The sequence below is a fragment of the Schistocerca nitens genome, chromosome 1, assembly GCF_023898315.1.
Source record: "Schistocerca nitens isolate TAMUIC-IGC-003100 chromosome 1, iqSchNite1.1, whole genome shotgun sequence".
NCBI classification, from domain to species: Eukaryota; Metazoa; Arthropoda; class Insecta; order Orthoptera; family Acrididae; genus Schistocerca; species Schistocerca nitens.
Genome location: NC_064614.1, coordinates 68,582,495 through 68,597,632, shown reverse-complemented (window position 1 = coordinate 68,597,632; position 15,138 = coordinate 68,582,495). Strand labels below are relative to the sequence as shown.

General features: G+C 42.6%; 1 protein-coding gene and 1 pseudogene across 1 annotated transcript in view; both read right to left on the bottom strand.

The window, feature by feature from the left end:
- LOC126234571 (uncharacterized) overlaps positions 1-15,138 on the bottom strand; it is a 257,630-nt gene that overhangs the window by 207,976 nt on the left and 34,516 nt on the right. The gene's annotated exons all lie outside the window — the stretch shown is intronic.
- On the bottom strand, positions 11,775-11,891 carry LOC126212739 (5S ribosomal RNA; annotated as a pseudogene).

Genomic DNA, 15,138 nt, shown 5'->3' with positions numbered 1-15,138 from the left:
TCTTTTTTCCCTTACAAAATTGTCAGCCAGTGAGCCACCGGAATAAATTACGAGTTTATTCGTAACAAACATTGACTTACATTTCGGGTCAAATGTATTGTTCCAGTATATCTTCCTCTTGAAATTTGTAATACACCATTTAAGCTGGAATTCGCGTACTGCGATGAGAAAAAACCTACTGATACATTCTTCACGTACCTTAGTGTTGTTCTGCGACAGAAATAACAGCAGCGAAACTAAAGAGAAGTGAATGTAACTTAGCTGTTCCACTGCCTCCCGAAAAAAAAGACATCGTACGCCGTTTCTTGTAATTTTGAGACTAGACAAACGACCCGAAAACATCGTCTGTCTGAGACGTCTGTGCTGAATTTCGTAAACAGCAAGCGAAGTGTATTTTACGAACAAAACCTACTTGACATGACAATATCAGTTACCGGGTGACGTTTATTTTTGCTGAACTCGCTTTCAGCAGCGTCGTTGGCCTACAGTGTGAGCTCCCCTTCACAATTTCGTGTTTATCTTTCTGTTGCGTAAATATTAATACTCAGCTGCAAACGGGAGTTTAAACGAATTCTCGTGAACCCTATAAGAACAACAAAAATATTTTGAACGAAATCAAAATGAAATCATTCGAGAACTCGTGTTTATACTAACTGATGGACGTGGTTCGCAGAGGATTCAGGAAAGTTCGTAATATCTTCTACAAACAACGGAGATTCCACGCAAAGGAAAAGGAAGTCCATATACATGGAGACTTCAGAAAATAAGTTACAAGCTTTGACAGGAGGTTTCGACAATTGTTTGCAGAGAATTGACGAACACGTTGAAAAATAGTGTCATAGATGTGACACTTCGAAGTGTAGTGCAGCATTCAATAAAGGTTGCTTAGCCTGCCATGTGTAACGCCGGAAATGCATATCCTCCTATTTCCATCTATTGTACTATAAATTTGTTTTCCTTATTTTTGTTACCTGAATATATGACATTTCTGTGTCTTTACATATTGTAATTGTTTTACTATTTGTATATATATATATATATATATATATATATATATATATATATATATATATATATGCATTTATGTCGATGTATAATTGGTTTGTTTCGTAAATATTATTTGTATTTTTACGCTGGGTCTTGCCTAGGGAAAACTGCTATCGAACGATTACATCGATAGGTCGTGTGAAGAATCAAAGTGTGTAGGATCTTTTGTGGTGTTAACTCTGCCCCTTTTCAAAATTAATTTCCACCAGTTTCATTTGCATTTTTCCTTTCATTAAGATGTAACCCTTTCCTCCCTCTTTACCGACAAATTAACCTCGGTGACGATTGCTTTTGCCAAATTTCCATTAGGTACACGCGGTTTAATTTTTCACTGTCATTAAGGTCGATAAGTGAGGGGGGGGGGGTTACACATGGAAACGTTTAACTCACTGTTTGATGTCTTCGTAAATACACTACTGTCCGTAAGAAGCGGAACACTCAGAAGCAGTGGTCTGCAACACGCCACAATAAAACATTGTGTAGAACAACGGAGCGGTAATAAGTGATTTAAATGGCAGAGAGGTGGCGTCAACGTAGTCTCAGCAGCACCCTCTGTTGTGTGACCCGACAGGGCAGTGTTACGCGACGTTCAGTCGGTGCGGAGCCGTCATAAGAAGACATTTGTAGCTAAGTGCCACTACGGCTTCCCGACAACACAGTGTGGAACATCGGCATATGACTGCGATCGAACGAGCGGAAGGATTGGTCTCCAGGAGACGGGTCTTTCGTTCCGTGACGTTGCGACTGGTACGGTGCACCTGTTTCAACAGTGAGGTGTATGTGGAACTATTGGAGAGAAGATGGCCTTACGTAGAGCCGACAGGGTACCGGACGACAAAGTGTGACCACAGCAAGAGATAATCGACATCCTGTCGCTTTGCCTTAAGGGGCTCCGGAACGCCCTATACTTGCAATGTTAAAATAACGCTTATAAATTACATCTTTCCTCACAAAGTATTTGAGGTAGGAAGTTGAACTTTTTACAGATTATTTATTGGAGTATGAGCTACAACTTAACACAGGTATTTTACAAAATTTTAGTTCAGTTATTAAAGATGATTTTTTTTCAATTGTAATGAAAATTCACAACATTTTTTTGCAACTTTTTATTTATATATTCGAAAATATACAGTTTTTTGGAAAAAGGCTATGTTAAATTATGCAGAAGGTACTGTGTAACATTTACTAAAAGTTTGAAACAAATATGTTTGGAAGATCCTTAGAAAACATGTAATTAGTATGAGAAAATAAAAGTTTTGGGAATCGAGCGACAACGATTGGATTAACTTTTTAGTGCATTCCAGGTCCATAGGATGGATTATCTTCATCCTCTGCAAACTCCTCCTCCAGCTTCCTCTTGTTCCTCCTCCTGTTTACTCTTGCTTGTATTTCTAGACTCTTTACAGCCCTATCTGCAGCCCGAAGGCGTTCCTTGTCTAAAGCAAGCATCGCTCTTACCATGTTAGAACCTATCTTCATTCCCATATTTCTAAATACCTTTGGCTTTCCAACATTTCTCCTTTTCTCAAAAGCCTTCAGAGGATTTCTAATAACTTTACTTTTACTCATTATTATACTTCAACGAAACAGAGACTCAACAAACAGAATTAATTACGAATATTTTCGAGATAACGACAGAGTAAATAAACATGAAACAATCGACAATCACACCAGCGATATATATTGAACTATCACAGGTTAGCCACAACACATACTTTATCTCACATCTCTAAAATGTACCTGATGAACACGGACGTTAATAATAACACCATTTGACAGCAGTTTAACAGCGCCACAGTGGGTGACGCCCATGTAGAACACATTTCAAAAAAAAATTTAAAAATAGCTGTAGTCTTCGGAATTGAATAAATGATATATGTATTAAAAGGTAATAGTCTGCAGATTCAGAAAACGCAAAAAAGTAAAAATTTAACTTTTCATGATTTTGAGCCTTTCCGGAGCCTCTTAACGGACAGAACGGGTTGGTCCACAGTTTTGAAGCATCTTTGGAGCACTTCAGCGGGGTGGAATTGCCTGTGTGGACGGTACGACGCCGTTGCAGTTGGCAGTACTGATGGCACCCATGCCTTTGCTTCCTCTTCCATTGACCAGATCACCCCAACGCCGCAGAGAGCAATGGGCACGTGAACACCGGCACTGTCGTGCTGAGTGGCAAAATGTAGTGTTTTCGGCCGAATACCGCTTCAACTTGTCTTACAGTAGTAGCTACACTACTGGCCATTAAAATTGCTACACCAAGAAGAAATGTAGATAATAGACGGGTATTCATTGGACAAATATATCATACTTGAACTGACATGTCATTACATTTTCACGCAATTTGGAAGCATACATCCTGAGAAATCAGTACCCAGAACAACCACCTCTGGCCGTAATAACGGCCTTTACACGCCTGGGTATTGAGTCAAACAGAGCTTCGACGGCATGTACGGGTACAGCTGCCCATGCAGCTTCAACACGATACCACAGTTCATCAAGAGTAGTGACTGGCGTATTGTGACAAGCCAGTTGCTCGGTCACCATTGACCAGACGTTTTCAATTGGTCAGAGATATGGAGAATGTGCTGGCCAGGGCAGCAGTCGAACATTTGCTGTATCTAGAAAGGCCCGTACAGGAACTGCAACATGCGGTCGTGCATTATCCTGCTGAAATGTAGCTTTTCGCATGGATTGAATGAAGGGTAGAGCCACGGGTCGTAACACATCTGAAATGTAACGTCCACTGTTCAAAATGCCGTCAATGCCGTCAATGCGAACAAGAGGTGACCGAGACGTGTAACCAATGGCACCCCATACCATCACGCTGGATGATACGCCAGTATGGTGATGACGAACACACGCTTCCAATGTGCGTTCACCGCGATGTCGCCAAACACGGATACGACCATCATGATGCTGTGAACAGAGTATGGATTCATCCGAAAAATTATGTTTTGCCATTCGTGCACCCAGGTTCGTCGTTGAGTACACCATCGCAGGCGCTCCTGTCTGTGAGGCAGAGTCAGTGGTAACCGCAGCCATGGTCTCCGAGCTGATAGTGATACGAGGCCGTTGGGATTCAGCACGGCGTTCCGTATTACCCTCCTGAACCCACCGATTCCATATTCTGCTAACAGCCATTGGATCTCGACCAAGGCGAGCAGCAATGTCGCGATACGATAAACCGCAATTGCTATAGGCTACAATCCGACCCTTATCGAAGTCGGAAACGTGATGGTAGGCATTTCTCCTCCTTACACGAAGCTTCACAACAACATTTCACCAGACAATGCTGGTGCACTGCTGTTTGTGTACGAGAAATCGGTTTGAAACTTTCCTTATGTCAGCACGTTGTTGGTGTCGCCACCGGCGCCAACCTTGTGTGAATGCTCTGAAAAGCTAATCATTTGCATATCACAGCGTCTTCTTCCTGTAGGTTAAATTTCGCCTCTGTAGTACGCCATCTGCGTGGTGTAGCAATTTTAATGGCCAGTAGTGTATTTGCGCGTTTGACGCCGCTGTGCCGAACGCAGTCACGGAACGAGGTGGTGCAGTGGTTAGCATACTGGACTCGCATTCGGGCCATCCAGCCATCCAGATCAAAGTTTTCCGTAATTTACCCTAATAGCTCCTGGAAAATGGCGGGATGGTTCCTTTGAAAGCGCACGACCGATTTCCTTCCCCATCCTTGACAACATCCGAGCTCGTACTTTGTCTGTAACGACTTAATTGTCGACAGGACGTTAAACTCAATCTTCTTTCCCTCCTTCCGTGAACCCAGTTGGGCAGATACTTAAGCGTTACAGCGGACATTTATTTTTTTACTTTTGTTTATTCACACGCCAAGTTCCGTAGGACCAAATTCAAGAGCAAATCTCCCAGGTCATGGAACGTGTCAGTTCATGAAATTACAACATAAAAGTAATAACAGATAAAAAAAAAATGTTTACGAGCCCGAAAAATGTCAATCCATAAGTTTAAGTAAACGCAATCAACAATATAATAAGAATCATCTTAACGCTGAGATAATGGTTTGGGACGCCTGTTACATGCAATCTCTCCTCCTACGTCTTGAGAGAGATATGAACAGCTACTGCTTAATCAGGAAGGTTTTACTGCCGAGGCACTGCTCCTCCTGCAGGCAGTTCAACATGCGATATTTCAACAGGACAACGTACGGCCGCAAGTGGCGAGAAACGTGCGAGCCTTCTTCGAAGGACGACGAGTACCACTGCTTCCCTGGCCCGCCCGTTAGCCCGACATGTCGCACATCGAACATGTCTGAGATATGGTCAGCCAGCAAGTCTTTCGTTCAGGTACTCCTGTAACCACAGATGATGTTTTGTGGACGCGCCTACAAACCTTGTGGCAGAGTATTCCCCGGTAGTATATCCATGCGCTCCTTGATTCTATGCCATTACCTCTAGCGGCTCTGAGTGTAGTGCTTGGTGACGAAACTCCGTACTGAATTTCCACAGACACAGAGCATGTACAAGTCTGTAATGATAATCATTTGTCCAGTGTCATGTCCCTAATAGGTGGAATAAATTTCATTGTTTGGAAAGAAATAGTCGGCACTGGCTTTAGAATACTCCTTTTAAAAGTCACGACCGGTTTTTCGCGGCAAGAGAAGACGCATCCTCAGGTGATAAAGATTCTTTTCAACAATTCATCGCCAAAAGGTAACTGTCGTAGAGTCTCTTCCCGTTATTCATTCAAGTTGTAAATAAGTGACCCGCTATAAGTGGTAGTTCCCTTCGTTCTAAATACGGACTACCGCTTTTAGCGCGCTGTTTGTTTGCAACTTTGGCTGAGTGACGAGCAGTGGCTGTAGTGCAGTTACATTTCGGCAACGACTTTTTAAAAAGTGTCTTTATCACCTGGGAATGCATGTTCTATTGCCGGCCGCGGTGGTCTCGCGGTTCTAGGCGCGCAGTCCGGAACCGTGCGACTGCTACGGTCGCAGGTTCGAATCCTGCCTCGGGCATGGATGTGTGTGATGTCCTTAGGTTAGTTAGGTTTAAGTAGTTCTAAGTTCTAGGGGACTGATGACCACAGCAGTTGAGTCCCATAGTGCTCAGAGCCATTTGAACCATTTTTTTGAATGCATGTTCTATTGACGCGAAACTGGCCGTGACTCTTAATAAAAATGTGTTCTACTGCCAGTACGGGTTAGTTCTTTCAAAATGTGGAAATTTGGCTGTGGTTTCTGCAATTTGAAATAACATGCTCAAAACTTCATTGTAATCACATATCTCGGTCCTGGTATTTGAATTTTCTTCGAAACAGTAGAGTGTATATCGAAAAACGCGATTTTTTTTTTTTTTTTTTTTGCTGAAAGAGAGATTTCACCCCGCCGCCACATAAAAAATTTTCAGAATGTCATCTACTTCCACTTTATATACGCATACACTCGTAGACCTGGTACACCCCCTGTGTTACAAATGGTTCAGATGGTTAAAATAGTGACCACTGTTAATAAACTTATTGTTACGGAACACGACAACGATGGTTGCATCCACTTCCATTGCGTGAAGCAGCTTATTGCTACCTCATGGCAGCGGGATCCGGTGGCGAACTAGAGAACGCAACACTACTCGTAAATTATCATCCAGTGCATAACTGAAACAACGTCGAGCCTCTTCATGCTTGGCTCACTCTGAAGAAATGATATTTATACTGGAAGCCAGAAATTTGATGGAGCAACACGAGATTAATCTCCATGTACATTTTGACGTAAAAGACACCAACAGAATACGTTACAGATCCCAAAAACCATCGCCAGACCTTACATGTTAACGGTTCGAATTTCTTTCATTGTACTGTTATCAGGCGCCGAGAAATCCAGTCGTTTTCGGGTATTAGCCTATCACCTATCGGGCAGAATTCATGTGGGACAGGATGTAATTTTCTGCGTTACAGTCGCATCACCAGATTATTTGACACAAAGTATTTTACTTATTAGTTATACATCTCTGTTGTCCGATTTTAAATAGAAAGGCGTTGAATATAGCTCAGAAACGGATTATTTATAAACTGTATGTACATATTGGCTTCTTTTCTGTTTCTATGTGAGAAATCCACTCCTCAAAATTCGCAAAAGATACTCTATTACAGCCTTTGTAAAAACTCGTGAATATCTGCATGTTTCGTGCTACGATAGCTTGGAAAGTTAGCATATGTCGAAATTTTACGTCATACCTAACTTTAAAATAGTAGTTTGACATTGACTTCATTCCAGTTCTGTGCGCATTTATTCCATGACGGTTTATGAGCATCACGTGTATGTTTACTCTTAACAATTTCCTTTGAAGTTAAATTTCCGCACCAGCTGATGCATTTGAATTTGACACTAATATCGGTGACAAGTCATTCTCAGGTCGATAGTATGGCGTTCTAAGCAAATTCTGTGAAAAGTATGCTTATACACCCGCTGGATGAGTCGTGCGAATCCTAAACAAACCTTCCACGATGTGAGCAATTCTTCTTTCCAGTAAAATGTGTATGCCGCACGTTCAAGCCTCATTCTGTGTTTGTGGGCTGCATTGAAGATATTTGAATGTACATGTTTCAGTTATATTTTGTGACTTTTTATGGGCGTGCATAATACCAATGAGAAATACGACTAGTTGAAACGTAAAGTATTTTGGTTACCTCTGTGATCTGATATAGGTGATTACAAGCAGTATCAACTAACTATGACCCACATCAGATCTCTATTGGCTACAGAGTAATATTTACCATGTCGGCTGCACTGATAATAGAAGCCATTATTCCAGGCTATAGAATTATGAAAATGGCCTATGAGAGCAGAACTCTCATCACCATCTATATCGTTTGAAACCGTTCAATGAAACAGACTCAGAACACGTTATCGATAGAGTAACAGTGTATAGAAGAAAATACAACAGTACATGAACCAAATCTAGAAATGAAACCTGGAAGGTGCTCTGCATACTCAAAAAACATCCGTTATCAGGTGCATGATTATGAAACCGGAATTTGGTTGGAATAATTACACGTCTGTTGTTTGAAACTGATAAACAATATTTTATTCAAAGTAATCTCAACTGCTTTTAATAAATGTCTAACACCTCGGCAGGCTATGAATGCCACGCCCAAAAAACAGTTCTTCCTTTGAAGCGAACCAGTCAGCGAGCCATTTTCGTACATTTTCATACAAACTGAAGCGTTGTTGAGCGAGAGCGAGTCCCAGTGATGTAGGTAGATGATAATCGGACGGAGGCAAGTCTGGAGAATAAGCCGCATGACCTAGTATTTCCCAGCCGAATGCCACAACCGTTTCCCTGACCCGTTTTGCTGCTTGTGACGGGGGGTTTATCATGGAGCAATATGACTTTGTGTTGTCTTTTTCCATATTCCCGTCGTTTATCACGTAATGCTTGATTTAAATCTACCATTTGCTCTTGGTAGCGACCAGTGTTAACGGTTGCACCAGGTTTTAGCAGCTCATAATAGATGACATCCTTCTGATCCTACCAAACGCAGAGCATTGTCTTACTTCAAAAGCAGTGGATGTGGATGTCGATGGTTTGCCAGGATCATCCGTGATTTACAACGCTTAGGATTCTCAAAAAATATCCATTTTTCTTCACTTGTCACTATTCAATGGAGAAACGACATTCTTTCGTTTTTGGTGAGCGACATTTCACGATTGGTTTCGATTTGCTTGCTGTCTTTCATTCAGTTCATGTGGAACCCGTTTCCCACTTTCTGGCCCTTCCGCATAGCTTTCAACCGAAGAGAAACGTCTTTCGGCGTCACATTAAATTGTTCCGCGAGTTTCTGTTGAGGTTGAGTATCATCTTCATCCAATAGGGCCTGCAATTCGTTGTCTTCGAACTTTCTCGGTGGTCGTCGTTTCCCGCGTTCAAATTACCACTTTCGGATTCTTTTAACCACTCGAAACAGTACTTTGAGAAAATGGTTCAAATGGCTCTTAGCATTATTGGTCCCCTAGAACTTAGAACTACTTAAACCTAACTAATGTAAGGACATCACACACATCCATGCCCGAGGCAGGATTCGAACCTGCGACCGTAGCAGTCACGCGATTCAGGACTGAAGCGCCTAGAACCGCTCGTCCACAGCGGCTGGCAACACTGCTTTCCCAAGAGAATGTTCGCTGAAAGTTTCGACAAGCTTTCAATGCGATTCTACTGCAGTTTTCTTCAAATGATAACAGAATGCCAACACTGTCCGCAAATCGTAGTTCGTGGGCACAAAACTCGACACCTTTACGGGTTTGAAACAGATACCGATGTATGGAACTTGGGTTACTTTGTGTTGACATACTTCGTCAGCCGGTACAGCAAGCAGATGGCGCTGCAGACACGGTCTCACGGGCCATACACTGACGACTAGCACCATCTAAAGGCAAATTCCGGTTTCATACTTCTACATCTGGTATAACTACATCTACGTCCACATACACAAACCATTAAGCACTATGCGGAGGAGAGGGAGTTTGCATATATACACATATCGCTGTTTTTGCACGAGATGCACATTGGTGGTAGAAGAATCGTTCTGAAAGCAGTTGATGAAGATCTACAAATCCATCAGTAATGAAGTTCAGAGGACTGAATAAGGGAGACAACGGCCAATCTAATATCTAATTAGAGCATACGTACAAAATAAAGAAATGAAACACTTAATTGAGGGTGAGACATGACACATGCAGTAGAACGTGGCCGATTACATTATCAGCGGCACAGAGGCTTAGATGTTCCTGTTGCGGTCCTAATAATGAGTTACTAACTTAATTCAGAATGATATGACTGTCGGAATTAGCAAGCAACAATCAAGAAATCTTCGACTAACTAACGAATGTCGAACGGCCTCCTGCCTCCTGGTGTCTCAACGTGATGCCTAAATAACATGAATATGTGTTCTCGAGGGTGACAGTACCAGCCGCGGGAACAAATGTTGACGGCAGAAGAACTCGGGTTCTGCACCTACATCGACATCTATACGACTGCTCAGCAGTTCACAATTCTGCTTGGCAGAGGGTTATTCGAACCACCTTCAAGCAATTTCTCTACCGTTCCATTCTCGAACAGCTCGTGGGGAAAAGGAGCACATAAATCCTCTTGTTTTGCGATGATGGTCATTTCTCCCTATGGAGTAAGCGCCAACAAAATATTTTCACATTCTCAGGAGAAAGTTTCAGATTGAAATTTCATAACAAGATCCTGCCGCAACAAGAGACACCTTTACTATAGTGATTGCCACCCCAATCCGCGTATCATATCCGTGGCGCCTGTAACCTTCCCCTTCCTAACTGGCCTAATGGATTGGGATATAACTGACCATGATTGCATATGTCCAACGGAATGAAATTTTACGTAAGTAACGCTATAGTTACCGAAGGAAAATAACACCGCTTAGTTTAATTTGACTACATTCCATTATCCTCGTTTTGCTTTTGTTGATGTTCATCTTATATCCTCCTTTCAAGACACTGTCCATTCCGTTCAACTGCTCTTCCAAGTCCTTTGCTGCCTCTGACAGAATTACAATGTCATCGGCGAACCTCAATGTTTTTATTTCTTCTCCATGAATTTTAATACCTACTCCGAATTCTTCTTTTGTTTCATTTACTGCTTGCTCAATATACAGATTGAACAACATCGGGGAGAGGCTACAACCCTGTCTTACTCCCTTACCAACCACTGCTTCTCTTTCATGTTCCTCGACTCTTATAACTGCCATCTGGTTTCTGTACAAATTGTAAATAGCCTTTCGCTCCCTGTATTTTACCCCTGCCACCTTCAGAATTTGAAAGAGAGTATTCCAGTCAACATTGTCAAAAGCTTTCTCTAAGTCTACAAATGCTAGAAACGTAGGTTTGCCTTTCCTTAATCTTTCTTCTAAGATAAGTCGTAAGGTCAGTATTGCCTCACGTGTTCCAATATTTCTACGGAATCCAAACTGATCTTCCCCGAGGTTGGCTTCTACTAGTTTTTCCATTCGTCTGTAAAGAATTCGTGTTAGTATTTTGCAGCTGTGACTTATTAAACTGATAGTTCGGTAATTTTCACATCTGTCAACACCTGCTTTCTTTGGGATTGGAATTATTATATTCTTCTTGAAGTCTGAGGGTATTTCGCCTGTTTTATACATCTTGCTCACCAGATGGTAGAGTTTTGTCAGGACTGGCTCTCCCAAGGCCGTCAGTAGTTCCAATGGAATGTTGTCTACTCCGGGGGCCTTGTTTCGACTCAGGTCTTTCAGTGCTCTGTCAAACTCTTCACGCAGTATCATATCTCCCATTTCATCTTCATCTACATCCTCTTCCATTTCCATAATATTGTCCTCAAGTACATCGCCCTTGTATAGACCCTCTATATACTCCTTCCACCTTTCTGCTTTCCCTTCTTATTCTAAATTACTAAATGTAAAAAGTAAAATTAAATGGAGTTACTGGTTAAATAAGTGTAACTAAAACATTGTTATGTATAAAAAATTAGTTCCAGTAACGTCAGCGTAACGTAGCGCAAACTCCACTCCGTCTTCAGGCCACGAGTGGCCTACCGGGACCATCCGACCGCCGTGTCATCCTCAGAGGAGGATGCGGATAGGAGGGTCGTGGTGTCAGCACGCCGCTCTCCCGGCCGTTATGATGGCATTCTTGACCGAAGCCGCTACTATTCGGTCGAGTAGCTCCTCAATTGGCACCACCAGGCTGAGTGCACCCCGAGAAATGGCAACCGCGCATGGCGACAGGATGGTCACCCATCCAATTGCCAGCCACGCCCAACAGCGCTTAACTTCGGTGATCTCACGGGAACCGGTGTATCCACTGCGGCAAGGCCGTTGCCAAAATTTAGAAAAGGGCAGGCAATTTACTTCTGATTACTGAAAGACTAAATTGAATTCCCTTTAAGCAAATGAACAACTGATTTTACTTTCAATATAACAACAATAAAATACATACAAAGCCGGCAGAAGTCACTCGCTCAGCGAAATACGGAATAAATCAAACTGTGCACTCTTAATTTGAGCTGTATGTTTGGTTATTAGTTTAGCCAGTGAAATTTTACGTTACTTCACGTGAATGAAGTTAATACTCAGAACTGCAAATTAGTTAAGCTTCTGTTACGCAATACAAGAACGAATAGTTACTGAGGCAGAAAATTTAGACTGAAACTGGTTATTAGCAAACACACAATACTGTCACAAAAATGTTAATCGGTTTTCATAGTTTTACGACTGGATAGGACAACGAAAACAAAGGTGTCCTACAAGTGCCAACTATTCCAGGTTATTATTCAGGTTAGTCTTACTCTGTGAAAGAAATGCCTCTTGGTAATGGCTATATAAGTTTACAATTTTCTCTTGACAGTCTTACGATGTTGTAGCTGGCGCAATCATAGCTGCACACCACGTCTGTGGGAGCGCCCGGCAAACACTTCCGCACTCTTTCATGACTCAACTTGCTCTGCTTCCTCTCTGCTCTCAAATCGTCAGAAGCTCTCCATAGCAAGGATAAACAACAGTACAGCTACTGCCATTCAGTCGTTGTTATCGATACATTTAAGTAAAGTTCTGTTGGATATTACCCAGCAATTTATAATACTTTCATTATAATGACAATCTACATCTACATCCATACTCCGCAAGCCACCTGACGCTGTGTGGCGGAGGGTACCTTGAGTACCTCTATCGGTTCTCCCTTCTATTCCAGTCTCGTATTGTTCGTAGAAAGAAGGACTGTCGGTATTTCTCTGTGTGGGCTCTAACCTCTCTGATTTTATCGCCGTGGTCTCTTCGCGAGATATACGTAGCAGGGAGCAATATACTGCTTGACTCCTCGGTGAAGGTATGTTCTCGAAACTTCAACAAAAGCCCGTACCGAGTTACTGATCGTCTCTCCTGCAGAGTCTTCCACTGGAGTTCATCTGTCATCTCCGTAACACTTCCGCGATTACTAAATGATCGTGTAACTAAGTGCGCTGCACTCCGTTGGATCTTATCTATCTCTTCTATCTACCCTATCTGGTACGGATTCTACACTGGTGAACAGTATTCAAACAGTGGACGAACAAGTGTACTGTAACCTAGTTCCTTTGTTTTCGGATTGCATTGCTTTAGGATTCTTCCATGAATCTCAGTCTGGCATCTGCTTTACCGACGATCAACTTTATATGATCGTTCCATTTGAAATCACTCCTAATGCCTACTCCCAGATAATTTATGTAATTAACTGCTTCCAGTTGCTGACCTGCTATATTGTAAATAAATGATAAGGGATCTTTTTTTCTATGTATCCGCAGCACATTACACTTGTCTACATTGAGATTCAGTCGCCATTCCCTGCACCATGCGTCAATTCGCTGCAGATCCTCCTGGATTTCAGTACAATTTTCCATTGTTACAACCTCTCGATATAACACATCATCATCCGCAAAAAGCCTCAGTGAACTTCCGATGTTATCCACAAGGTCATTTATGTATATTGTGAATAGCAACGGTCCTACGACACTCCCCTGCGGCACACCAGAAATCACTCTTACTTCGGAAGACTTCTCTCCATTGAGAATGACATGCTGTGTTCTGCTGTCTAGGGACTCTTCAATCCAATCACACAATTGGTCTGATAGTCTTTATGCTCTTACTTTGTGCATTAAACGACTGTGGGAAACTGTATCGACCGCCTTGTGGAAGTCAAGAAACACAGCATCTACCTGGGAACTCGTGTCTATGGCCCTCTGAGTCTCGTGGACGAATAGCGCGAGCTGGGTTTCACACGATCGTCTTTTTCGAAACCCATGCTGATTCCTACAGAGTAGATTTCTATTCTCCAGAAGAGTCATTACACTCGAACATAATACGTGTTCCAAAATTCTTCAACTGATCGACGTTAGAGATATAGGTCTACAGTTTTGCACATCTGTTCGACGTCCCTTCTTGAAAACGGGGATGACCTGTGCCCTTTTCCAATCCTTTGGAACGCTACGCTACCTAAACAATCGGTTACATGCAATCAGAAATAGGTATTAAGTATAGTTTCTGTAATAAAGCTTACAAATTCACAGTCAGAAGTGCAGCACATACTATCAACGGATATTAAACGGCGAAATTTTTTTTATGGTGCAGAAGGTATTTTATCTGCATTTTCGGTGTTACACTCTCTCGCCCAGTTCGTGATAACAGAAAAAAAGCTGCCTTCTTTGGACTTTTTCGATATCGTCCGTCAACCCAGTCTGATGCGGATCCCACCCAGCACAGCAATAGTGCAGAAGAGGGGGTAGAAGTATAATCAAAGCAATCCGTCCAGGAAGGGCATATGTATGGACAGTCGAGGCCCTAGTTTTGGCGAAGAAAGACTATGATGCAGTGTTCCTTCGCACGAGAAAATGTGTAACGTACGTGTGCGGGTTGTGACACATGATGACGACATATGGAAGTTTGGGTCTGGTTATGGTTCGTTCGCGGACAGCGGAAGCGGTGAACGAGACCGCTCGCGTAAAACGGGAAATCCGGTTCCGTGTTCCGATCCGGTAGCAGTTGCCTTTCTCATCATTCCAATACACAGCCGATGGTGGTTCATACTGGCAGTTGCGAATACATTACCTGTATTTCTTGGCAGACGTGGTCGCTGCAGTGGATTGCATTGCACTTCTTAATAATAACACAGACGCTGCTAGTTCATAAATACAATATTTGCATCTGGACCACAAGCAATCCGCCTACTGCGATGGAAGAAGAACGGGACCGCTCGAAAGTGAATGTGTGGTGTTGTTTGATTTATCGAATTGTGGGACCAGTTATGTTTGTCCGCCCAATAGCTGAATGGTCAGCGTGAGGGACTGCCGTCCTAAGGGGCCCAATTCTATTCCCGGCTGAGTCGATGGTTTCCTCGGCTCAGGGACTGGGCGTTGTGTTGTCTTCATCATCATTTCATCCTCAATCCGGTGCGAGGTCGCCCAATATGGCGTCTAATGTAATAAGACCTGCACCAAGGCGGCCGGACCTGCCCCGTAAGGGGCCTCCCGGCCACTGACGCTAAATGCTCATTTCCACTTTACCGGTTATTCCTCAGGAGAAACAGTTAACTGTAACAGT